The following is a 25,895-nucleotide window of genomic DNA, read 5'->3' on the forward strand; positions in this document are numbered from 1 at the left end:
ATTAGTTATAACAGCATGCATGGGTGTTCCAATTCTCCCCATAAAACAGATGTGAAACAGTTGCATAGCAAAATGAACACTTGCATAAATGGAACAACAGTATGCATTGTAACAGCATGCCAGTAACACTGACTGCAACAGGCCACCAACAATGGTATTTGAACAAGGTATGTTAACATGCAACCAATCAAATATATGAGCAATAATAGAACACAAGTCCCAACATTAGGTTTGGAGTAAGACATACCCATAGTATATGAATTTTAGTATTGGTCCAGATGAGAGGTGGGGGTAGAGACAAAAAGTCCATTAACAATTGTTTATGCTTCTATTTTCCACAACAGTACTGCTCAATACTCTATAGGTCTGCCCCTCACTTTACATCTGCCCATGGCATGGCCCATAGCTTCTGTAAGCACAGACATATGTATTAAACTGTCAGCCTGGAATGATATGGGACAAACTGTGACAATTCTGGGTATATGCCTAGAGGGGACACATATATGTCAGGTTTGCATATCTGGCACAGGATGAGTCCCTGAACTGCTGGTATGTGAGTGTGCTACTGGCATACTTCAACTGGTTTCCTATCTGTGTCCAGTGTTATTGGCAGCAGTGACCACTAGCTGTGACAGCATGACACTTCAGAGACATGTATCAGGAAGAGTGCATGTTGTATGTATCTATCCTGCTGTCATTTGCAGGCATGTGGTGGGACAGTTGAACAGTTGTACACAGTTTATTAGTATACCCTTCATACAGCTACTACCAACATTTCCTTACCTATAAAACCTGTGGAGAAAATATCTATTAAAACTACCTGCCTGTTTTTACATTTATTCCTGATTACTTGTGTGTAGATATGCACACATCTTAGTACCACTCCCTGGATTCAAACCACATTTGGGTGTGCAAAATTTACACCAAAACTATTTCTAATCACTGTGAGCTACTGGAGAACTGTTGCTTTTTGCTTCACTGGTTTCTACCTAATAGCCTCTTAGAGAGTCTCAACTTGTAATCCTGTGATGCATGCATGATATATAGTTATTGTACTGTGCATTAATCCTTTGGATTACTACAATTTGGAAAGCAAAGGTTAACACAAGGCAATGCTAGATGGAACACACTTTGAAACTTTACACATTACTATTCAGTGTTCAGAGCTTAGTACAGTATATATCTCACATTTCAGTTATATCTTGTTTTGCAATTCCACCATCTACAGTTTCTCTTAACAGCTGGTTCACAGAAGAAGCTCAGCTAATGTATGCTGTCACAGCCATATTTGCTGTGAAGAACCTGGATACATTCTATATGTTTACAATAACCCACCAGAATAAACACAACAGTTTTTTGTAGGAATCTTTATTACACATCAATATTAGTCGGTCAAACTTTTTTTATTTATTCAGTTCACACAGTACAGTTTACCTACTAGCAGTAAGCAATGTACTCCTTCTTAGCTATTTGAACAATATACCGCAAAATAGATTTGTACTCACCAGCCTGTCAGCGCAGCCTCAGCAGTGTGTCAGCATGGGTTTCTACATTTGTAGCCCTCTCTGCTGCAGCCATAGGGGGAAAAAACAAACATTATGCATACCTGTCTATCAAATTCTCAGGCTAGTATTTGCTACAAACTACTTGATATTGATATTACTGGATGATTCTGTGCCCATGCATCTTGGATCCATTAGGCCAAGAGCACTCCCTTCCTCTGCTTTAGGTCAGCATAGTGGCACCGTACCTGCTCACCAGTCCAGGGGATGCCAGTAGCACTGGTGAGACCATTTGTAAGACAGTCCCAGGCCTCCACTTTGTATTGTTAGCCCTTGGTTCTGGCCCTGCATCAGTATCTCATTATGTTTTTTTACAAGGAGTCCAGCCATGACTCTGGACTCCTGAATGCTCCAGGGCTGTGCCCGAAAGCATGCTCCTTCACCTACACCAGCCATAGTGCCTGCACAGATGAACTATAATGGACTCTGGCTGTATTCCCACCTGCACCATTTAAATATGGCGATATTCCCACCCTTTGCCATCATTGGACCATTTTGAACATGTTAAACTCCACTTAACAGTATGCAAATTTGGAAAGCTGAGTTGAACAGTGCTTAAAGGGGTAATTGCTGAGCACTGTGCAAATCCGCTTAGCTGAGATTCCTGCTGCTTAGCAATCATGTCTAAGTGATGCTTAAACCTGGTAAGCATATCTGAGCATTGCTGACCAATGTTCACTTTTAATTTTAAAAAAACTATCAGAATAATGACTTCATTTAGTAAGTGTATATGATTTACTTTACATGATATCCCTCTATGTGCTTTCATTACATTAGTAAGGGGTGTGACTATACTGTATGGGACACTTGTGTATACATGGGTGATTTCACATATTATATGCACTCACACTTACACCAGCTACATTACTCTGGTTGACAAAAAACAGTTACTACATAATTTAAGTTGAAAAAAATAATTTTAACACTGCTTTCCCATATGAAAATAACTTGCCTGCTTTGGTACTCAAACCATGAACACCTGCATGTAAAGCCAGGACTCTACTCACTACACTATCTCAGTTTGGAAATTTCAGATGTATATTTTTATTTATCTCCTATGAAATGTTTAAGCAATGCTAAGCAGAGGGCCATAACACACACGCCTGTTCAACTACGTTTAAATATTCCTTAGTATGAAAAAATATATATTATATTATTATATTATATAGTGAGTATTGTGGTTTTCTGACAAGTCATTGAGGACTGTGGTCAGGAAATAATGGCATACATTTGACTTTTAGACTTCTGTCCTTCGGAAATTCATGCTAATTCATAACCTGTTTTCTATCAGCTTTTTAAGTTTGTAAGAGCAATGCTTAAGAAGTGTCCCTATTTTTAGGGCTTTGTCCCCCCATTATTTGTGCCTTTGTACACATTTCCTGCTTTAACAGGTTGTGAGGTGTCACACGGCACTATTGCAATGCAGGGTGTGTGTCACAGAACCTGTCACATACCCTCTGCATTGCTTTCCTGCTCCCTTATGTATTTCAGTGTTTGTGGACACTGTAATACTCATTTATTTCATTTCAGTGCCCACGGACACTGAAATATTGGCATAATATTAGATAAATCCTCTAATATTATGGCACATTACTTTTAGAAAGTGCTGTACAGCACTTTCTGAGTACAGGGAGTGTGTTAACTGTGCAAGCACCGCTAGAACACGCCCCCTGCATTTGTTCACTGCTCCTGTTCGTACAGCCCTTATCAGTACTGTGCATTCATGAATATGCAAGGCGTGCTGCTGTTAGGGCTGTACAGACATGGACACAGTTCAATCCATGCAGGAATAGCACTATTCCTGCATGCAGTTTATTGAATCTTGGGGATTGAGTATAAGTATGCACAAACACCACAACCACACATGCAAGTGATATCACTACAACAGTTTATAAAGATAACTAAATGCAACCATGCCCATACCTTCTGCAGGTGGTAGTCATACTTCCATGTCACATGTACTTATACACAGTAGTTGCAGTAGGAATTATACACTGTAATGTGACTAACAGCTGCAAATGGGGAATATTGTAAATGTAATACTGCATACGTGGAGCAACAGCTATAGAAATCCTCTGGTACCTATCTCTGCTTTGACATCCACCACCTCACAGTGGAACTCTGAGGAGGTGGTACTAGTTTTGAGTGAGGCCAGGAGCTTCTCCATCTCTATAAGTGGTTGTGAGTAGGTGGCCCACCCCCTGTAGTCTTCTGCTCCCATGGCAAGGCTTCCACTCTGAAGGTGGCATTAAGGATCATGTCATTAGCTCTCTATTAGACCATTCCATAGTTACAGCTCTGGCCACACTCAGCATAGACATCATTCACATCCTGTCACCACACATAGTCATGGATGGGCTTGCCTGCACTTGGCAATGCTGTGAGCCATCTAGCATGGAGATGGAGTCCTGGAGTTACCACCTCATTCTCATCATCAGTAGGCAGAGGCTTTTGGCTGGATGTGCACTAAGACAACTGTGTTTTAGGTATATTCTTACTGGTATGGAAAACACTGAAATTAACAGCCATGGTCCTACATGAGTAGTACAAAGACTAACATTTTGAAAATGATATACTTGGACATATGCCAATGTTTACTTGTTTACTTGGGCCACATAGGTGCATCCACAAAGAACACTACAACAATCATAGTCATATCCATTTGTTCTAACCCCTCTACCCCCCCATACTAGGCTAAGACCTTTTTTAAGCCTAGCCATTCATGCCTCAATTTTCCCAATTATAAATACCCATGAGCTACATGATTTTTGGCATATGCCTGTGCCTTAGGGTATCTACAACCTGCCCCAGTCCATAAGGGACATAGGTGACAAGTCAGGGGTAAATTTGTGATTTCCTATCCATTGAAATATATTGCAATTGAATAGACTTAGGGAAGAGCTCTGCTTTGCATGAATAGAGAGTCTGCAGTGCCGACCTATGTTGATTGTAGTACACAAGGGGTCATCTATATTGCCTTATGTTCAACTTGTTCGGCATTTTATGTCGGAATGACCACCAGGCATTTAAAAACACGTATTAGGGAACATCTTTACAGCATTAAAAAAAGAGATGACACTAATGCCCTTTTTAAGCATACTTTAGTATGTCTGAATTTTAAGAAATTTTTGTTTTCTGTTTTAGAGGTCTGTAATAGAGACATGAGGGATGGTGATTATAAAAATTATTTACAGCAAAGAGAGACTGATTGGCAAATAAGATTAAAATCTGATTCCCCTCCTGGTTTAAATGACGTTATAAATGTGAAATGCTATTTAAAACATCGTCAATTACATATTAATAAGGACAGTGACCTTATATCTTTACATTTTATGTAAATAATGTTATGTATATGTTTAATATGAGCATAGATTGAATTTTATTGTTTGATTGAATAATTAATTAATCTTTAAAGTATTTAAGGCACGTGATTTTGTTCTGTTTTTATCACTCTGAAGAAGTCTGTTGACGAAAGCGGAGAATAAATATTTGTGATACGCTATTTTTGCCAACTTCATTTTGCTGCTTGTTTTACTGCTTCTACTTTTTGGTGCACCTTTTTGTAGGATGTCTACATCACTTGGAGAGTTAATAATGGCTCCCAGCTTGCAGTCATCTGTGAACTTGTTCAGACAGAGTCCCTCTGTGTTGAGCTGGACTTTTGAGAAGTAGACGCCAAACAGGAGAGGACCCAGGACCGATCCCTGTGGGACTCCGCTCATGACTGGTCGGCAGTCTGACTTGGAATCCACTACTTTTACACTGTGGGTTCTCTCTGTGAGCCAATTTGCAACCCACCTAGTGATATAGGGGTTGATGCCTAGTTTGGTGAGTTTATCAATAATTCCTGAGTGGGGAATGGTATCAACAACCTTGGCCAGATCAAGGTAGGCTGTATGAACTGCCTTCCCCTCATCCTCAGCTCTGGTGACTGACTCAAAGAAGTCAACCAGGTTGAGGAGACATGATCTACCTTTTACATAAACAAATTGCATGGGAATCTAGAGTTTGGAGATTCCCTATATCCTTATTAATTAGATCCATGATGATGTACTCCATAGTCTTACATACCAGACTCATCAGGCTAATTGGGCAATAATTCTCAGGGTCTGTAGTCGCTCCCCCTTTATGGAGAGGGATGACTGTAGCAGTGTGCCATTAGGTAGAGACAAAGCTTGAGGCGAGGTTGTGATTGAACAGGGCACACAGATGTGGTGTAGTTCATGTAGAACACATTCAGTGATATTGTCAGGTCCCATGGAAGCTGTATTCTTGGGCTTGGACAATGCAGCTTTAACCTGTGCTGCAGTAATACTGGGTGCCTGGCATTCCTCCATTATTGTGATTGGTCCTTTATGGGGGGGAGAGAGGGCTAAAGTTGGCACTGACTCTGTCGGCCAGTATGTTGGCAATATCTGTTGTCTCAATATAGGAGGTACCATTGTGCAGTAACTCAGAGCAAACCTGGGTATTGTTGTGGAATCTTTTGATATAACTATAGAAGGCTTTGTGGTTGTTTTTAGTATCTGCTGCAATTCTGCCTTCATAGCTGTCTTTAGAGGTTTTGATGAGGGATCTCAACTTTTTGTTGGGGGTAATAAGGGAGTTTTTCCAGTCTTGGTACTTCACCTTTTTCTGAAACAGTTTCTTCCTTCTGTTGTAGAGTTTATTAATGGTAGGGGACCACCAGATTGTCTTCCTTTTTTTGGAAGAGAGCGTCTTGATTCTGTTGGGTATGGCTAGTTCCATGCATTTATGTATGTGTTCATACAGTGCATTGGTGTATGAATTGGCAGTCATGCATCTATTTTCCATTGACATGGGTACCGTGAAGTTAGCCACCTCTGTTTATAGGAGCCCAAAGTCAGCTTTGGATAAGTTTATCATGGTGGTGACCTTTGCGGAGGGTGTGGGTGAGATGTGGATTTCCATGGTGATTAGTTTGTGGTTGGATCTAACCAGGGAGGAATTGACTATTGGTGTAGAGCAATGATTGCCCATGTTAGTAATAACCAGGCCATTGATGTTGCTTCCTCTAATGGGGGTAAGAATGAGCTGGTCCAGGGCATTGGAATTGATGAATTCCAGGAAGCATTGGGCCAATGTATTTGTGCATGAGTAGTTTTCCCAGTTGATGGAGGGGTAGTTGAAGTCACCTTGTATGAGAGTGTTAGGTTGGACCCTAATAGTTTCCAGGGTGCTTAGGGATGTGGAGTGAGAGTCTTGGGACATGGTTTGGGACCTATAGCAGGCTATGACCTGAATCTCCATCTTACCCAATGTTATTTGTACCTGAAGTATGTCAGATGCGTTATGTTGGGCTATTAGTCTGGATGTGTGCATATTGTTTATGAATATGGAGACACCACCTCCTTTGGAGCTTCGGTCTATGTTCTGGGGCCGAAAGGTGTGAAATGAGTTATAGCCTGGTAGTGCAGGGGTGCTTTCTGCTGCTTTAAATCAGGTCTCTGTTACAACACATATGTCGATGTTCTCCATTTTGAGGAGTGCTTCAAGCAAGTGCATCTTGAGATTTAGACATCTAGCATTGAGCAGTATGACCCTCAGATTGCATTTATTTATAGCTGGTACAGTGGTAATTTGGTCTTTGGAACATCACCTAAAAAGGCACTATAGGGGTTGCAAGAGCCTTAGCCAGTATCTGGAAACCCAGCGGTGACAGATGCAGGCCATCTCTGGCAAAGCATCAAAGTCTGTCAGTCATCTCATCCCAAGCAGACAGATACTGGATCCCCTTAGAATGACACCAGAACCTAAGCCAATTGTTGAAGTCAATAATTTTTTTGCTTGTACTATGGTATCATTCTGGGCAATGGTAGGATGCTGCTCAGGGCTAGGGTCATACCTGCCTGGGCCACATAATCCAAGAGCTCCTCCTTGTCTCTTTTCATGTAGTCCAAGGAGATGTCAGGTGTCCAGGTCATTCACATCCACATGGACAGTGAGAGAGTCATAGTTGTTGTGGAGTGACCTGAGTGTGTTTGTTCATAGGTTCATAGGTTCATAGGTTCGTACTAGGCTATCTGCCCTAGGGCATTTATAAGCCTAGCCAGAGTGTATGTGGCTTACACCACCCCTTAGGATGAGAATACTACACCCTTTTAGGGTTTAGTTTACTATGCCTCTGTCTAGTAGTGACACAGAGATGACCCCCGGGGTAAACCTACGATCTCCCATCCACTCGTCGAGATTTCTCTTGAATAGAGTCAGTGAGGGGCTCTGCCTAACATGGACTGGGATTCTATTCCAGGCTGTAGGGAGCCTCTGGGTTATGGTGTAGGGAGCCTCTGGGTTATGGTTTGGTTTGGTTTGTTATGTGTCAGATTCTGGCACCTGATAGACAGCTGACTGTTAACTTCTCCTTATTCAACCTAGTGAGTGGGACATCAGTGTGCCTCACTATCGAGTCACCTATGATTGTGTATTGGGCAAGCTGTTTTGCCTTAGGGGCTTAGGTGGAGGAGCACACTGTCTAGGTGAGCTATGTGTCTTGTGGTTTGTGCTGTGTTGTAGTGGTCGAGTGCATTTCTGCCTTGGAGGTCTCTGCTGTTTGGGTAGATTTCTATTGAGAACCTCTGTAAAGGTGAAAGTGTGGTTTGTGTTTTTATGTGAGAGCTGTGATGGTGGGTGTTCTGGAGGGTTATGTGTTGCATGTGGCATTGTGCAGGTGTTGGCCTTCTCCTCTTGACCAGCTATTCTGATCATGGCTTGAGAGTGCAAGGCTTCCAATTTGGATATATAAGTGCATCTCTCACAAGTTTGAGTGTTAGGAGGTAAGAGGACAGGGTAGTCTGTGTATATGAGGCAGTTGCTACACTGCCTCAGAATGCCCAGGTTCACCAGGTTAATAGGAAAAAGCACAGGGAACTGACCTTTAGACATGCCAGGAGGGATGGTCATTATTACTAAGTACTGGAGCAGTTTCCTTATATATTCCTTTTACAGGAAAAATGTCACTCAACGTGTCTGAGTCTGTACAGAGCACTGCCAAACACTTGAGGAGAAACTAATATGTAGACCCTGAAAATTTATGGGTGAAGTATTTAGGCAGGTATTCTGAAGTTAGAAAGAAATCAAGCAGTACTTACCGAAAAATAAAGAATTAGCTTGTCAAGAATGATGAAAAGAGGGGATTTGCATGAATGGCTACTGCCTGGCTACTATTAATGCTGGTCTCAGCACAGCTTCACTCTGTTGGGATACAATACTCCTTTGCTTCTTCTCTCACCAGAAGCAAAATGTTAGCACCGATCTCAAGAAGAGAAGTAGGCCATGGCCTGTTTGGTGATCCACAGTCTTGTCCCAGATGATGCAAGGGTCTGCAGGCTTGTAGCCTTTTTCTGGTAGATGCCTCGACTAGCAACCAGACCAATCAGGTATGCTAAGCACAGACACTCACTCTCCAACCAGAAAGAGTCAGGAATCAATGCACTCTGTTACTACTCTCACCAGGATTAGAATATAAGCACAGTTTCCAAGCTGTCACCTATAAAGCAGTTATTAAGCTTTCTGGTAATCAGCAGTCTCCAGGAAATAATGTAACTGCACTCCAACTCTCACCAGGAGAAAGCAGAAGCACTAATCCCAAAATGACTACTGAGAAGCAGAATGTGGGCTCTTCAATAACTGGTGGTCTTGCAATAGATGCTTATAGGTAAGATGAAAAAAATGGTTTATCCTAAACACTTCAGTGTGCACTAGAGGAGTTAGATATGGAAGTAGGTAACTTAAGTTTTACCTGTCTAAAATGTTAAGTTTAATGGAGAGTCAGTATTTTTAAAATAGCAAGATAGATTGAAAGGGGTGGTCACTTTTGTATTCTGGTACTATGGAATTCAGTAGGATGGCCAATACATTTAAATAGTTGAAGGGGAGTGATTTCACAAAATGATAATTTTGTGCTTACTCACACAAGCCAGTAAAAGCAGAGAAGAAATGAGATATATAGTCAAATTAACATAAGGGGCAGGCAATTAGAAAGACAGTGGTGTCTAAGAACACAACAGTAATAGGGTGGGAGGGTGGAAAAAAGTTCTGTCTGACTCACAAGAGACAGAGCTGTGGTCTCTTTTCAAGCTTTAATATGTAGTTAAAAACATACCTCCCAACCATACCGAATTACTTGGTTTTTACCGAATTTTGGGGTCCAAATGAAGGGGTGCCACGATTCCCGACTGGCACCGCTTCATTTCCGATTTTTTTCTTTATTATTTTAATTTTTTTCAAATATCGCGCTGTCGAGCTGACGTCATCATGTGCGCGATTACATCAGCTCAGTCAGGGCTACCAGCCAGTCAGAATTGAGCTCAAGGAGCTCACGTTGTCATTTCCGGCTGCAAATGCGAGCGGGAATGGCAGCAGTACTTATTTGCAAGCAGAATGGATTAACGGTAATGGCAGGCAGCTCATTTTACGAGTGGAATGGATTAATGGCAGGCAGCTCGTTTTGTTCGGGGAATACAAAGCAAGACTCAAGTAAGGAAATGTAGTGTGTGTGTGTGTGTGTGTGTGTGTGTGTGTGTGTGTGTGTGTGTGTGTGTGTGTGTGTGTGTGTGTGTGCGTGTGTGCGTGGGTGTGTGTGCACGCGTGTGTGCGTGTGTGCACATTCAGTTTAAAAAATGTACTTTTGCTGTCAACTGCAGTTATCAGCCCTTAGTGAAATGCATTATTTTATGTTGTAACTTTACTTTCTTTCTATTTTCTGCAGGACATACCACTGTGAATACTGTATTGTGTATGTTTTCTAAAGGGCTCAGAATTATGGTTCATTGTTTTACTAGCTAGTCACATTGCTCTGGAATGTTTTAGCCAGCATTTTCTTCAACTTCTAGTGAAGCAAATACACGCCCATAATGTTTTTTGGAGGAGAGGGGTTGTAAAATGCAACTGACCATTTATTTTCACATTTGTTTTGAAATTGATTGGATAAGGCTGCTGGTAATGTTATTGCTAATGCTAATGTGAAAAAATAATGCAGTAACACAAAAAGTAAACTTAAAAAAAATCAAAACACAATAGACCTGCTGCCGCACTGTTTCCTTGCCATAAGGGCTGACGTTGATGGCATGTTTCATTTTCAGACAAGTGTAGTTCTAGGCTCTGCCACAGTACCTGTAGTTGAGCATAGAAAGAGCAGGAGGGGAAAAAAGACATCAGCAGTCTTCAGTCAGCACAATGTTGTGTAATGCTTATAACCTTCAAGCTTTATACAATGGCATCCCCATTGAAATAATTTGAACAATCAGATTTAAGATATTTGAAATTCTTGTTGCTTTTTTCCCTTGACCTCTAGAAATAGAAAAAAAAAACGCTATGTCCTCATGAAATACATAGTGTTTCTGTTTGTTAAAAGCAACTAGCAATTAGTGGTTTCCTTTTTCATTTGTCATTTATTCAATTGAATGCATAACAGTTTTAACAGAGAACAAAACAGAGTTCAGCTTCGCAGACACAGAGAATATAGATTGCTAAATGAAGATGCTGCCAGTATTTGTATAGGCTGACAATACAGATATATGGTATACATTTCAGTAACAGCCGTTCATTAAATTAAGCAAGTAGCTAGCCTTCTATCCTTTACTACATAATCTGTGGTTTGCAGTTCTAAAACGTTGTTACACATGTTTCAAGATAAAGCTTGTCAGGATACAACAATAATCCAATTAATTTTATCATGTATCAGTAAACATAGGAGTTAAAAGACAAGGAGCCTGCTAGTTATGTGTGTGTGTGTGTGTGTGTGTGTGTGTGTGTGTGTGTGTGTGTGTGTGTGTGTGTGTGTGTGTGTGTGTGTATGTGTGTGTGTGTGTGTCTGTGTGTGTGTGTGTGTGTGTACATGCTTCCAAGTAACACCTGTTGGCTAGAGGTATTCAGGCTCAAAACCTGTACCTTTGGTACAGGGTAAAAAGAGCCTAACGTCCCTAGCCACCACCATTTCAGAGCTTTGCCCAGATTTTTTGTGCTAAGAGTTCAGAGCTATGGTGAGAAGTGAGAGCAGAATTTGTATTCCCCCATTATTGGTTTTGTTGTTTTCCAGGTTTTTTGTTGAGGTTGAGAGCTATGGTGAGAAGTGAGAACTGAATTCACTAAATGAAAGCCATTAAGTTTCAGTCTTCCAATTTTTCTAGAAACTGCTGATTTACCATAGTGGTATGTTGTTCTGCATGTAGTACATAGGATTCTGGGTTCAAAACTTGCCAGTGATATGCATGGTGGTAACACAACATTTTATTCTAGCAACTTTACAAAATTATACAAGCAATGTTTAAAATGTGTCCCTGGATTTTGACCTTTTGCCCCCCCCCCCAAAAAAAAAACCCTGAAATTGAAAATAAGTGCGAGAAGCTGTGCAAGATGCCTATGGCTTACACTACTGTCGTTCTATTTATAGTGTGGGTATGGAAGAAAACTTTTATGATGGAAATGATCTGAATTGGGCAGTTTTGTCATTATTGGTTCATGCATTTTGTTTCATTGCCTACAGTACAGCCTACTGGAAAAAATGTTCAAACAATAAATTTAAAATGTGCTCTGTCTAACAAGTGTGCTGTATTATACAAAGAATATAACTTAATAAAGTCATGAAGGTGTATCAAAGAAAGGAACACATGTATGTTTTTTTGTTTTGTGTGCAAGTGGCCAATGATTTGAAAACAGCCCAAAGGTAATCTTTATCCACCACTGGTCAGATACGTTTTCATTGGAAGTGGTGTGGGTTTCAATGCTGCTTCAATAAATGTGAATTTCAAGGGCAGAGAAGTTTTAATGTCAAGTATATTTTCATTGTGAGACAGTATTGCTTTGTTTATCAGATGTCTGTTAGTGTTTATGTACTGATGTGCTGCAAAATGTAAAAATAAAATCCAAATAATCATTGTAGAAGTAAAGCAGTATGCACACAGTGTTTATGGTAAATGGGGCAAAATAGCCAGGTAATGGGACATTAGAATGGCTGCAGGGGGATGCTGGTGCCATGTTTTGGTTGTCTGTCCTTCAGTTTGAGTATGAAAGTTGGTAGCCCACAATTCTATTGGAGTGGGTGGGGTTACATAAGTATGTATGCAAATTAGATGTTAATCAGAATACAGATTTGTACCTATTTTTCATGGGCCTTGTCCAGATTTTTGATGTTTCCAGGTTGAGAGGTATGGTTAAAAACAGAATACAAGTAAAACACAGTGTAAAGAAAACAAATCACAGTGTACAAAATAGAAAAAGGACATGTTATTTATACCCTGTATTCTTTTAGTGTGGAACTTGTGCAGCCACTCCAGCTGTTGTAAATGTCTGGTGAGGTATATGCTGAAGTGTGCATTTAACTTAATTACTGGTCTAATGAGGGCTGTGTCTCTTTGAACTCCTTAGATTTGGATACCATGCCCCTAAGTTGAGCCATGTAGAAGGATTTTTTTTCACCAAGATGGAACATGGCAATCAAAGTTAAACTTACTGTCAACCTGAGTTCCTAAGGCCCGTACCACTTGATCTACTCTTAGGGGAGTGTTATCACTGTTGTAATTTGCATGGATGGTCATCTACTCAAAGGGTATAACTATGCATTTTTGCATTGTATTTTAGGCTATGGCTCTGGCACCAGATATTTGACTGTCAGATCCTCCTGGAGGATATCTTCATCTTTGGGGGATTCAGTGATTGCACCCAGCTTGCAGTCATCAGCAAATTTGGTTAGCTAAATGTCCTTGACATTTGCCTTAATTTCAGACAAATATATTCTGAAGAAGAAAGGTCCCAGTATTGAGCCCTGTGGAACACCACTAGTAACAGCCCTCTTGGCAGAGGTAGATTTCACCACTCTAACTTCAAGTGTCCTATCCATGAGCCATTTGGCTATCCATCAGGTGACATGGGGATTTATGCCTTAATTTGTGACTTTGTCTATAGTACCTGAGTGAGGTATTATGTCAAATGCCTTTGCCAGGTTGAAGTAGGCAGTGTGCACCATTTTTCCCTCATCCATGGCTCAAGTCCACCAGGTTTAGCAGGCATGACTTGCCTATGACAAAACCAAAATGGAATGGGTCCAGTACTTGAAGATTTCCTATGTCTCCATTTATCAGTTCCATGGTAATTCTTTCCATGGTTAGCATATAATATTAGTCTAATTTTTGGATCTGTAGTTTCCTAGGTCTGTTGATGGTCCCCTTTTGTGTGGAGGGTTGACAGTTATATTCCTCCATTACCTAGGGATGAAACCTGTCTGGAGGCTGTGGTTAAACAGAGATTTTACTAGGCGTGGCAGATTGTGTTTCAGTATCCACTGGGTGAAAAGGCTTTCCCCTGCCTTGGGAGGGGGGGGTGCAGGCTTGCAAAAACAAGTTCAAAGGAGAAGAGTAATGTTCAATATTCTCTGTTACCCTTTAGTTTCACTCTTTTGGTCTTTCACTTTCAGGACTCAGCAATGCAAGTCCCAACATTTCAATAAGGAGCCATTTTTTATCCACCATATTGGTACAATAATAGTAATAAATAAGAATTCTAATTAATATTTGCTTTATTGGTATATCTTTCTTTAGAGCTTTTTAAAACTGTGTTATGTTGCATAACTACTATTTCTTGGATTTTAAAAATGGAAAGCTTGCTAACCAATACAAGAAGAAATACATTGTGTAGCACAACATAAAGACTGATAAATAGATCAATTAGAAATGCATAGGTAACATACATTTCTTCTAGTCTAGAAATCATCATAAAGAGGGAGCAGGAAATGGAAGACAAAGCAATAAATACTTTTTTGAGTTAAACAAGTGATGACTAGTAGCCAATATACAGTAGTTTACAAATGAGTGACCCATTTAAGAATGTATCTCTAAGATGAGTAAGAATCCTTCAGCAGTTCTAGCTAGCTATTTTCAGACAGAAGCAAGTCTTATGGTTTTTACATTTCAGTATCATTTTTATGGAGGAAAGGCAGTCATAAGACATCACAGAGTGTGTAATAATGTTATAACATGATTGTAATCTGAATATATTAAGGGATGTGTGTGTTATATGACAGTAAAATGTTTTACCATGTACATAAACCTTTCCAGCAAGCAGTACTTCATAAAGTTCCATTTCCTGAAAATTATATTAAAGTTAGACAAAGTCTTATACAACTCTGCTTCTGTGTTTATTTATTTATGTATTTATTTATTTATTGTGTTTACTGGGATGATCTGAATGGGTAGAATGTCCCTTTTCAGTAGTGGTATATGGGGAAAAAAGCTTTACAGTAATAGAAGTAAGAAATATTTAAAACAAGTGTGAAGGCTGCCAGCCTAGCTAGATAGAATTTTGTAAATAATTATATGTCATTTGTAAATATTAATATAATCCACAGGTTTGTTTTACAAATGTAAAAATAACTATGTGTTATGATTAAACTATATGTTGTACTGAGCTTCAAAAATTTAACCACAGTGCACCCTGCTGAAAGAAAGCTGATAAGTGAAGCATTTTGTAACTATGTGATCTCAAGCTCGGAGACATGATGTCTGGACTAAGAAATTATTTCTGTTGTCTTAGGACAAGAGTTAATTACTAGGTTTTATATGTAAAGTGTCCTTTATTGCTGTGGTTTCCTGGCAGGTGCAAGATTACAAACAAATGTTAAATGTTGATTTTTGTGAGCCTGGGAAACTTAAGCAGATGTGTCAAAAAATGATGTAATGTGAAATGACTCACCAGTACTGGGCATCATCAATTTAAGACTTTCTCAGAGAGAAAGATTTGAGCATTTCGTATCTGGATCTAGTAAGAACATCCACTCACCAGGCACTTGATTTGCACTGTAAGTAGGATCTTAGACTTTAGTATTTCTCTTAGAGTTATATAGGAATTTAGCCAGATTAGTTTAGTTGTTTTTCTATATTTTTGTCAGACTATCCTACAATATTGTTTTAAGCATTTTCCTGTGATCTCTGAACTCTTGATTAGCACTGTGTTGAATTGACGAAATTTGTCTTATGCTTTTATTATTTATTATTAAATATTTTAAACCTTTCAACTGTGGCTGTTTTGTGCAGAGATAATTTAAGCTCTTAGAGTTCATTGCATGTATTTGGTGTTACTGTCCAAGCCACTCGAATAGTCTAGCTGTTCAGCACACTTATTTTTGGATAACAGTAATATTATACAGTGAAATTGGTCACCCTTTGGGAAGGGCCTTAGTAGCTGATAAGAGTAGTTGGTGGCAGTGATTACTACCTTATAGTCTGGGTAGAAAGGGGGCACAGTTGGATAACCTGTGCCAGCCTTCCCCAGAAGTGCATGTATGTTTATATATAAATCAAATCTTAAAGTGTGTGTGTATGTCAGCTACTTGTTCAGGGACATAAAACACTTGTTGGACAAATAGGGTGCCAGAGGTTTTGACTTGACTACTCAGCTGAGATCTGAACCCTATAGCTGTGTGAGTGGGGAGTCTTATTGGGAATCTGGAGAGAAAGGGAGAAACCAGCCCCAGACTGACTGTGATGTCTGTGTGCTCTTAAAGGAAATTGTACTTTACTGTGTGTGCACTTGTCATCCTTCCCAATGTGCATGCCCCTCACTGGTGCTAGTGGTGAGGATTGAGGCTCTTTGATTACTGGGCCAGTGCATGGGCATCACAGCAAGTACAAGAAAGGCAAATGTGCTAAGATCATTAAGATTGCAAATCTTAAGAGATTACTGACTGAAGCAGAAAACATCACACCTTAGTAAAGCATTCAGGCAATATAAAATGTTTGGAGAGAAAGAAAGTAGGGTATAAAAACACTGATCAGGCTGAATGGTGTAAGTGCAAGTACAAAGTTAAGCAAAAATGAATCTGAAGTATTAGGCTCTGACATAGTCTGATATATAGCGTATCTATGTATGTATATTTATGTATATCTATCTAAATATATGTATATGTATATGCACGCCCACATATAAGGCACTGTATTCTTGACAGAAAATTATATACAGTGGATGTACCATTTCTATACTCTCATAAAAAATGATATTGCACTTGAACAATTAAAACATTTTGGGGTTAAGTACAAGCCTGACATAACTTAATTTACTCATAGGGATAAAGGGGGCACCTATGGGCACTGAGTTAGCTTCATTGGTACATTTATAAATAGTAAGATACATTATTAATTTAATCATATAGCTATATTTTATTCATAGCAATATGACATCTCAACAGAAATTATGTTAACACTTTAAGCATCTCACAACCAGCTTAGAAATGCAATGCATTATGGTCCTCACTGTCTTAAACAGCAACATCATATATTAATCTTGAAATGGCAATGGCTATTTTACATGTGTATAATATATGCAAAAACATTAGCAGCTTTATTCTGCTTGTCATCAGACATACCATTATGGATGAAATGCAAAGAAAATTAAAGAAAATCTTGATGTAATCAAAATTTAAATGTAAATTTCTTGTAAAATCAAGGTCTTCAATGTGTTACATCAGTCTCTCTCTCTCTCTCTCTCTCTCTCCTGTATACAAAAAAAATATTCAGTTTGTTAAATAAGGTCAAGCTTAAATTCTTATGAATAATAATACATAAAAGGTCAGTTTAAATAAGTTGACAGGGAAAACAAAAAGTATGAAAATTCCAAATATCAAACTATTTTATATGAAAGCAAGAAAAAGTAAGTTACTGTTCATATCAGGTTGCTATTCTCCCTTGTTAAAGTCAATACCTTTAAAAAGGTCCCCCTACAGGAAACAGCTTAAGGAGAAGAATTCAACTTTAGAATCTATACTATTGATTTTGAAAAAAAATCAGGGCAATGTTCTCTCCTCATATGTATTTTAAATTATTTATTCTAGATTTTAAACTTCTTTTGAAAAATCATGCCCCTGGATTCAAAAAGTTTTTTTTTCTGTGCCAGAATAGTGCAGCAGCTTCTTATTTATTTATTTATTTACCGGGAAATTCCAACTGGATGCAGGTCCTTTTTCAGCGGATGCCCGGAGAGAAAAGCTCCACATCATGTACATGATAAATAGAGATACAAAGTTGCAGCAATAGTAAACAGCGTTACAGGTTGTTGGCTTTAATACAATAACAAGATATTGATTATCAACAGTATATACAGTAAATGTTGCAAGTTAAGATAGTTTCTTGTTGTTTATAATATTAGTAACAAAGTTGTCAGACAAGATTTTAAAGTATGTAAAGACAACTAGCTAATTCTGACTGTGGTTAGTAGTGGCGGTAGTATGGTTGGGTTAAGAGTCTATGTGTGGGGGGGGGTAAGGGTGGGGGTGTTAGTCTGGATTAGAACAAGGACAAAGCCAGTACAAATTTAAGTGGAATTTGAGTGCAGTCTTGAAAAGGCTGCTGGAAGGTAGAATAGTTATAGAGGCTGGAAGATTGTTCCAAAGTTTAGATCTGGTACATGAAAATATGGCTTCTCCTGCTGAGTTTTTGGGTTTGAAAACAGTGAGTTGATTTGTATTGCTTGATCTTAAGGGCCTGTTAGAGTGATAGGGTTGGAAAGGGGTTTGAAGGGAAGGGATGTTAAGGGGGTGGTTAATAAGTTTATGAGTGAGTGTGAGTTGATTAAAGTGAAGGAGTTGTTGGAGTTCTAGCTAGTTTAGTACTTTAAGGGAAATACAACGATGGCTGCTGTAGGAGGTCCCAGTGGCAAATTTGGCAGTTTTGTTGTAACAAGCATCTAGCTTGTATAAGTCTGTCTGTCTAAGGTTGGTAAGTATGGGGGATGCATAGAGTAGGGTGGAGATTAGCTGGGAATTGGCTATGGAGATTCTAGCCACTTTGGTTAGGAATTGGCGGCTTTGATATAATTATTGTGAGAGATATGTGGGTGTCAAATCTAAGTTTGTTGTCTGTTTCCACACCGAGTAATTTTGTGTGTTCTGATGGAGAGATGATGGCATTGTCTTTGGCGAGAATGTTGAAGTGGGGAGTGTTTGGCTGGATTTGGAAGGTTGGAACAGGAGTTTTATCTTACTTGGGTTGAGTAGGAGCTGAGCATTGGATAGCTAACTTTCTACAGAAGAGAATGATTCCTGTGTGATTTGTTGTAGTTCTGGTATAGTGGGGGCAGAGCAGATGAGAGTAGAGTCATCTGCGTACTGTATAAGAGATGCTTGTGTAGTGGCAGTATGTAGGTTGTTAGCAAAAAGTGAGAATAGCAGAGGACCAAGGATAGACCCTTGGGGAACTCCAAGAGTAACTGGGAGGCAAGATGATAGGTTATCATCCCAGATTACTGATTGCTGGCATCTGTGTAGATAGCTGTGGAACCAGTTGCTGGCTGATTGTGAGAAGGAGAGGTTGGGGAGAGTAGAGAATAGTAGCTCATGAGATACCATGTCAAAGGCCTTTGAGAGATCTAGAAGTACGGCAGTAGAGAAGAGGCCATTGTTTTTGTGATGAAGTATAGTGTTGGTGAAGGAGAGCAGAGTGGAGGTAGTGCTGTGATATGCCCTGAAACCATGTTAGGTTTTGGAGAGGAGATTATTAGCTAGGAGGTAGTTGGAGACCTGGGTGTTGATACATTTTTCAAATATCTTGGATAGAGGGGAGAGGATAGCAATGGGGCAGTAATTGGAGAGGTCGGTGGAGGGGGGTGCCTTTGTGGAGGGGAATGATGTGGGATAATTTCCATATTGAGGGACCATAGCCTTCTGTTATGGAATGGTTGATTAGAATTTAAATTGGGTAGGCTAGTGTATCAGCTGCAATTTTCAAGTATTCAGAGGGGAGGTTGTCAGCTGCAAGTTTGGTAGGTTTAAGTTTTGAAAATGGTCTTTTTATGTTGGAGGTAGGTACTGAGGTGAAGGAGAAAAGAGAAGTGGGGGGTTTAGGGTTAGGATTTGGGGGAGCTGTTGTAGGTAAGTGTTGTTTGTTTAGAGATGTTATAGTTTCAGTGAAGTGTTTGTTGAAGGATTCAGCAATACTGCTGGAGGAGGGGGAAATGGATGACGGGGGGTATCAACCTTCCCTGGGTGGAGGATAGTGTTAATAGTGGACCAGAATTGCTTTGGGTTGTGGTTGGAAGAGTTTAGTGTGGATTTATTGTAGAGGGATTTGTCTAATTTTGTATGCTTTTTGGCTTTATTGTGCAGTTCAAGGAATGATTGCCTATCTGAGTTATTTTTTGTTAGTCGGCAGTGCTCCCAGGCCTTATCTCTGGATTTCATTATGGTTCTGGTGGTCCTTTGCAACCATGGAGCATGCCTGGATCTGACTTTGGCATTTCTTACAGAAGCATGGGTGTTTAGGATGGAGAGGAAGGTACTGTTGAAGAAGTGGATAGCCTCATCTAGGTTGAGGTATTTTAGTGGTGACCAGTTAAATTTTTGCAGGTAGGAGATGAAGGAGTTGGGGTTGAAGTTGTACTTGTTCCATATTTGCCTGTGGATAATGGGCTTGACACTGTTTGTGTGCACAAAATATGGCCACCGAACAATCCAGTAAACAAGGCTGGGGGCGTGTACGAGCCTGCTAGCACTATTCTGGCACAGACACCACTGAATAATGCAAATTACCTCATTTGCTGGTGAAAACCATGCAAATGAGGTGAATTAGGGATTCAGTAAGCAGGCAGGCATCCGTGCCAGAACAGTGTCCATTGCAGAAATGTATTCAGTTACTGACCGTGTAGATTTCTACAAAAATGAAAATGGGGGCATGACACCTCAGAGAAAAGCATGTATTATAACCATTAGGCATGCCAATGACCGTAAATATGGCCACTGGCATGGAAAATAGTTGCAAAATTATAAAAATAAAAGTTTTTTTTTGGTTGATTTTAGCCGTTTAAGCATAGCGCAGCAGCACACAAATGAGATTGTGCCAAAAACAAAATGTGAAAAGCCAATTTTAAGTGAAATCTGCTTTTTGCCATTACAGTGTATGGCATGCAGAATCAAAACAATAACAGGTAACACTGGTTTCTAAGGAGAAAGGCTCTGGTGTGGTGGTGTAACAAGGGACTAAGGCAGTGGGGTATGCAAATGAGCACATTTTACTGAATCACTAAATGGGAGACCATTCTCTGACTGAACCTAACTGTGTAGGAACTATAAGCCAGTGGTGTAAGCAGGAGAAGCAGTTGACATGAAAAGGGACTGTGTCATGCTTGGTGTAAGCACATTAGAGCTCCACGGCTTCCATTTGAGCTTAGCTAAGCACAGCTAAGCAAGGGGGAGTGTCTGAGGTTGTATTTACTTATTCCATAAAATTAAGAGTGTGTTCGCATCCAAGAGGGCCATTTCTTCTTCAAAGTGTTTACTTTAGCTAAACAGGTTTGCTTGGTGTGCACTGGGTCTTAAACAAAACAAAAAAAATGAAAAAACCCGGAAATAGCAGAACTGTTTGCATTTGGGCAGTGGGTTTGCATGGTGCACCGCGGGGCTTAAAAAAGTGGAAATGGGAAGGGAAAAAAAAGAAAAAATGGGAAATAGAATAAAAGCAATCAAGTACAAATAATATAGCTGGCAGGTGGAATGAATCATAGTCAGCCAATCATGTAGGCAGCATCTGCAGCACAACAGTATAAACTATGCAAACAGTTTTCAGTCTGTTTTTTCCCACAAACTCTGCACCATTGGTGTACACACTCAGGGGAATTTTAACTGACAAAGTGTTAGGCATTGCTGACACTTTGATACATCAGTATGTGCTAGAGCATCAGTATGTGCTAGTGGCTGAGGGTGGTGAGGAGGAAAATACTGACAACTGACCCAGATGGAGGAGAGGAGTATTCAGACCTAAGGTAACATATCAAGGGCTACATGATCTGCAGATAGTAGTGCGCTACAGGGTGGACCTCACCTCACACCCAGAGCCAACAGAGAGGAACCCATCCCAGTGGATACCAAGGTATGTTAGCCTTAAGAATACTAGCTACAGGTACTTTCCAAAGACCTACTGGGGACATCATGGGGGTCTCACAGGCATCTGCATCCAAGGTACTCCACCAGTTCCTGCATGCCATGCTACTACATGCTGGTGAGTACATTTACTTCCCCAGCACCCGTGAGGAGAGGACCAGCAATATGCACCTCTTATACTGTGTAGCAGACTACCAGGAGGTACTGGGTGCCATTGACTGCATGCACATCCACATCAAACACCATCTGGTGGGCAGGGTAAAGTCTACCTAAACCATAAGGGCTTTCACTCCATCAACTGCCAGATCATGTGCAATCCCCAGGGCATTATCATTAATGTGTGTGCTGGCAGCCCTGGAAGCTATCACGACTCCCACATCTGGCATTCCTCACAGCTGTATCATGGATTTGCCAGGGGGGGCAGCCTGTATGGCCATCTGGTTGGGATGCTGGCTATGCACTGGAGCAGTGGATGATGACACCCATCAGAAATGCACACACACCAACTCAAGAATGCCATAATGAGGCACATGCACAAACCAGGATCATTATAGTGCATGTGTTTGGGATGTTCAAGTCATGGTTCCTCTGCCTTGGCATATCTGGTGGAGCCCTATGGTACTCTCCAGACGCATGTGCACACATGTTCATTGTATGTGCCATGCTACACAATATGATCCTGCAGAAACAGCTGCAGTAGGAACAGCATGGGGAAAGGCCACACAGCCCCCCCCACACCATTACCAAGGTCCCCACAGGCACAGAGGGACTCGGAGGAGGAACCCCTGAGCCAGCCCCTGTAGGCAGATGGAGGCATGCCCAGTATGCCCTGGCCTTGGCAAAGAGGCAATGAATAGCACACACACTGACACTGTACGGACCCAGGGACTGACACCTCTCTCTGACTCCCACAGACAGTAAAATGGATGACACACACATCACACTACCTGTAACTTACCATGTATAGGCAGTGTACTGCATGCATCCAGCATAAGCAGCCCTCAAGCACCATCCTCACAACTGCCGCAAGCACAAGATAAGTCAGTCTTCTTAACAATAAATGAATGGATTAGTATGTTCTGGTAGTATATGTATGGTATTGCTGCATGCATGCAAGGGAATGGGGTGGCCTACTGGGATAGCAGCAGACAACTGACAGCTATGTAGGACACCAGGAAATCTTTGCCCAATACTGGCTTCCCCACACTATGCAGTAGTACCCAAGGTGATGAATCCCACTGCAGTATATATGGGGGGCCAACTAACTGGGGGGTCATAGGTCATAGGCATGGATGTCAGCATGGGGGGTCCCATACTCACCCCTCAGCCTCGCCCAGCAAGTCAGCTGTAGAAAACCATAATGAAATATCTGGCAAAGGCCCACAAATGGCGACAATGATGAAATACCCCCCAACAGACTTACACAGTGATAACACAGCAGGTCTTGCAGTTGCAGTAAGGCTCTGAGGGGTAAGAAGTCTGAAACCTCAAATGTATGTCATTACAATCTGACCTGTGGTCCTTAGTGATATGCCTCTAGTCTCCAAGACAGGGCACAATACTATGTTAAATGGAACAAAAATGTAAAGCAAATAGCAGCACAGTCTGTGCAAATGTGTACAGTTGACAAGTGTGTACCACCCACACCCATATTCCCATAGAAATGTAGTAACATATATGTTTGCAGAAAAATAGCAGCAGAGCACACATTGCCAGGGTTGTCCCAATCAACATGATAACGTGTTTCATGTCCACAATATGCAAGGTACAATGAGCTATGTATATGTGTGGTTAATACTGTCAGGATGTGGCCAGCACTTACTCCCAGCTGTTGTGTCGTAGTGGCCTAGGTACAGTGCTGTCTTTGACAAGGCCATGTTCCAAGAACTGCAGTGCTGACTATACTGCATGTCAGCTACACCTATGGTAGGAGTTGTACACACTGTCCAGATGTCAATATCTGTTAATGCAGGAAAGCTGTACAGGCCATGGACAGGGGGGCACACATATGGGCAATACACAGCTTGGAGTAACCTACACAGTGCCTACCATACCTCTCAACTGTAGAGACCTATTGCAGAATGCCCAGAGGTCTGCATTATAATTGTGGTCTGTATAACATGAAATAGTGGTTGTCTGGCAATTCATTGGGAAATCACGTAAGACTAAGGTCAGAAAATAATGACAGATTGTAGTGTCAGACTTCTTACCCTATAGAAACACACATGCTAATGCAAAACCTGTTATTGAATCACCTTTCTAGGTTTGTAAGGCCAATACTTAAAAATGGTCCCTATATTTAGGCCTCTGTCCTCCAATTACTTATGGCTTTGTCCAGATGTCTGGCTCTCAGAAGTTGAGAGGTATGGTTCTTAGTAGGACAGCAGGTACCTGTAGGTCAGTGTACTTCCAGTGTATAAAAGGATGCTACCTTTCTGTGTCAGCACTGACAACATGTCACTGGCCAACAGCCATACCCCTGCAATGACACAGTTTGTCACAGAAGGAGCACAAGTATGCCTTATATATCTGTTCTGATGGTCCTAATATTGCATTTGCATGCCAACTATTTGCAAAACAAGAAAGGGTCATGTCAAAACAGCAACAGCAGACAGTGGGGAAGCAGACGTCATACCCATAAGAGCAAACAAGCATTTACCAAACTGGTCTCCCAACTGTCTATGTTTGGCAGAACATTATTAACACCCTGTCCCCATATGTGGGCCATAGTCTGACTGTCATATTGGGGCCTGTCCAGTTGTTAGTCTGTGATGGTATAACAGCAAGGCCTACATGTAGCGTTATAATAACTTATAGCAACCCCGTCCACATCAGAATTACAAATACATGACAGCAGCCACTGTGGCCAAAGCCTGTGACTGCACTACAGAAGGACAAAGAGATACACATAAGGTGCAGGAGAACCACTGGCTAGACAAATAGAGAATGTGCACACCAGAACAGATTGTGCAGTAACACAGGTGCCATGCAGTGTTCTGAATCAGTAAACATCACCTGCAAATACACAACACACGCACCCATGTAAGTAGAGGCCTGCAACAAAACAAAACCCAAACAATGGACACCTCAGATGCAAAATCACATGAGAACTCCGCAAACCTACACACCACAGACCATGTAGACTCCACACACCAGGGTCTTGCAAACACTAAGACCTTACCATTAACCCCAAACACCTACCCTATACAGATAGGCTAACAGGACTGTCCCTCTACCCTGTTCCATACAGACTCTGCTGAGGTGATCCCTGTCTGGCATACAAAGCAATCCAGACCCTACCTTGATGGGACTGTTGCACATCTGGAACTCAAGTCCCACTCCATCAATCTGTAGGTGCAGCATCAACCTGGGCTGTGATAACAGTATGGCTTGTTGGTGTGACAGATATGTGTACCACACACTCTCCCATCTGTGGAATACACTCCCTGTCAAAAGCAAGCCAAGTGCCTCAATACCCCTAGTGATGTGCTTCCTATCTAAGTGCACAGAAAACACAAAACACAGTCCTATGATCCCACCTGTATCCCTGCTGGACAAGGGCTCTGTGTGCCAACATGCTGTAACATGGGCTGCACTCTCATTTGCGTGGGTTATAAGGACTTCATGGCCAATACCCTACTAATGTTATAGCAACCTATCAACCTATACACAACTGTTTGTCAGTGGTTCACCACATTACTCTGTACTGCTCTGCCACTGGCATACCTGGAAGTCACAGTGCAATGCAGAATATATTACACATATAATGGACATTTCTGCACAGTAGAATGCACTCTGTACCCACACCCATACCCCCAATCTCCGACAGCAAGACATCTGGACAGGGTCATAAATAAAAGTGGGACAAAGGCACAATGATAGGCAAGTGTTGTAAATATTGTCCTTTTATACTGAGAAAGTTGGTAGAATATAGGATTTTGCATTAGCAGGAATTGTCTGAAGGTTACGAAGTCTGAAATAGTAATATCTGTCATTATTTTATGTCAGTCCTCAATTATATGCAACTAACGTGCCATAAAAACACAGCTTTATGTAGACTGGACAAAACTTTTAGACAAACACCTGGACAATCTGCCAAAAAATGTACAGTTGAGAGGTATGACCACACCAGGAGATGACTTTTCAGGAAAGAAGAATACCACAAGCAGGAGATCCCCAGTCAGTATATCACCAAGTTGCTGGACTGTTTACACAGCTACATCAGTCAACCAGCTGTAGCCACACCTCTCAACTGGCCTTTTTGGGCAAGAATGCATATAGTCAGGCTCATAATATTGGTCTGTGCATCATACATGTTGTATTCCTCTGGTAAAGCAGTGTGATGATTTGAGGATGTCTGTCACTAGATAATGACACAATACATTGCAGAGTCAGGCTTCAGATATGTCAGAAAATGCCTGGTAAAACAAGCCCAGTACCTCTAGGAAAGTCCTGTT

The sequence above is a fragment of the Protopterus annectens genome, chromosome 2.part0 (genome assembly GCF_019279795.1).
Source record: "Protopterus annectens isolate FY-2018-M chromosome 2.part0, PAN1.0, whole genome shotgun sequence".
Classification (NCBI taxonomy): Eukaryota; Metazoa; Chordata; order Ceratodontiformes; family Protopteridae; genus Protopterus; species Protopterus annectens.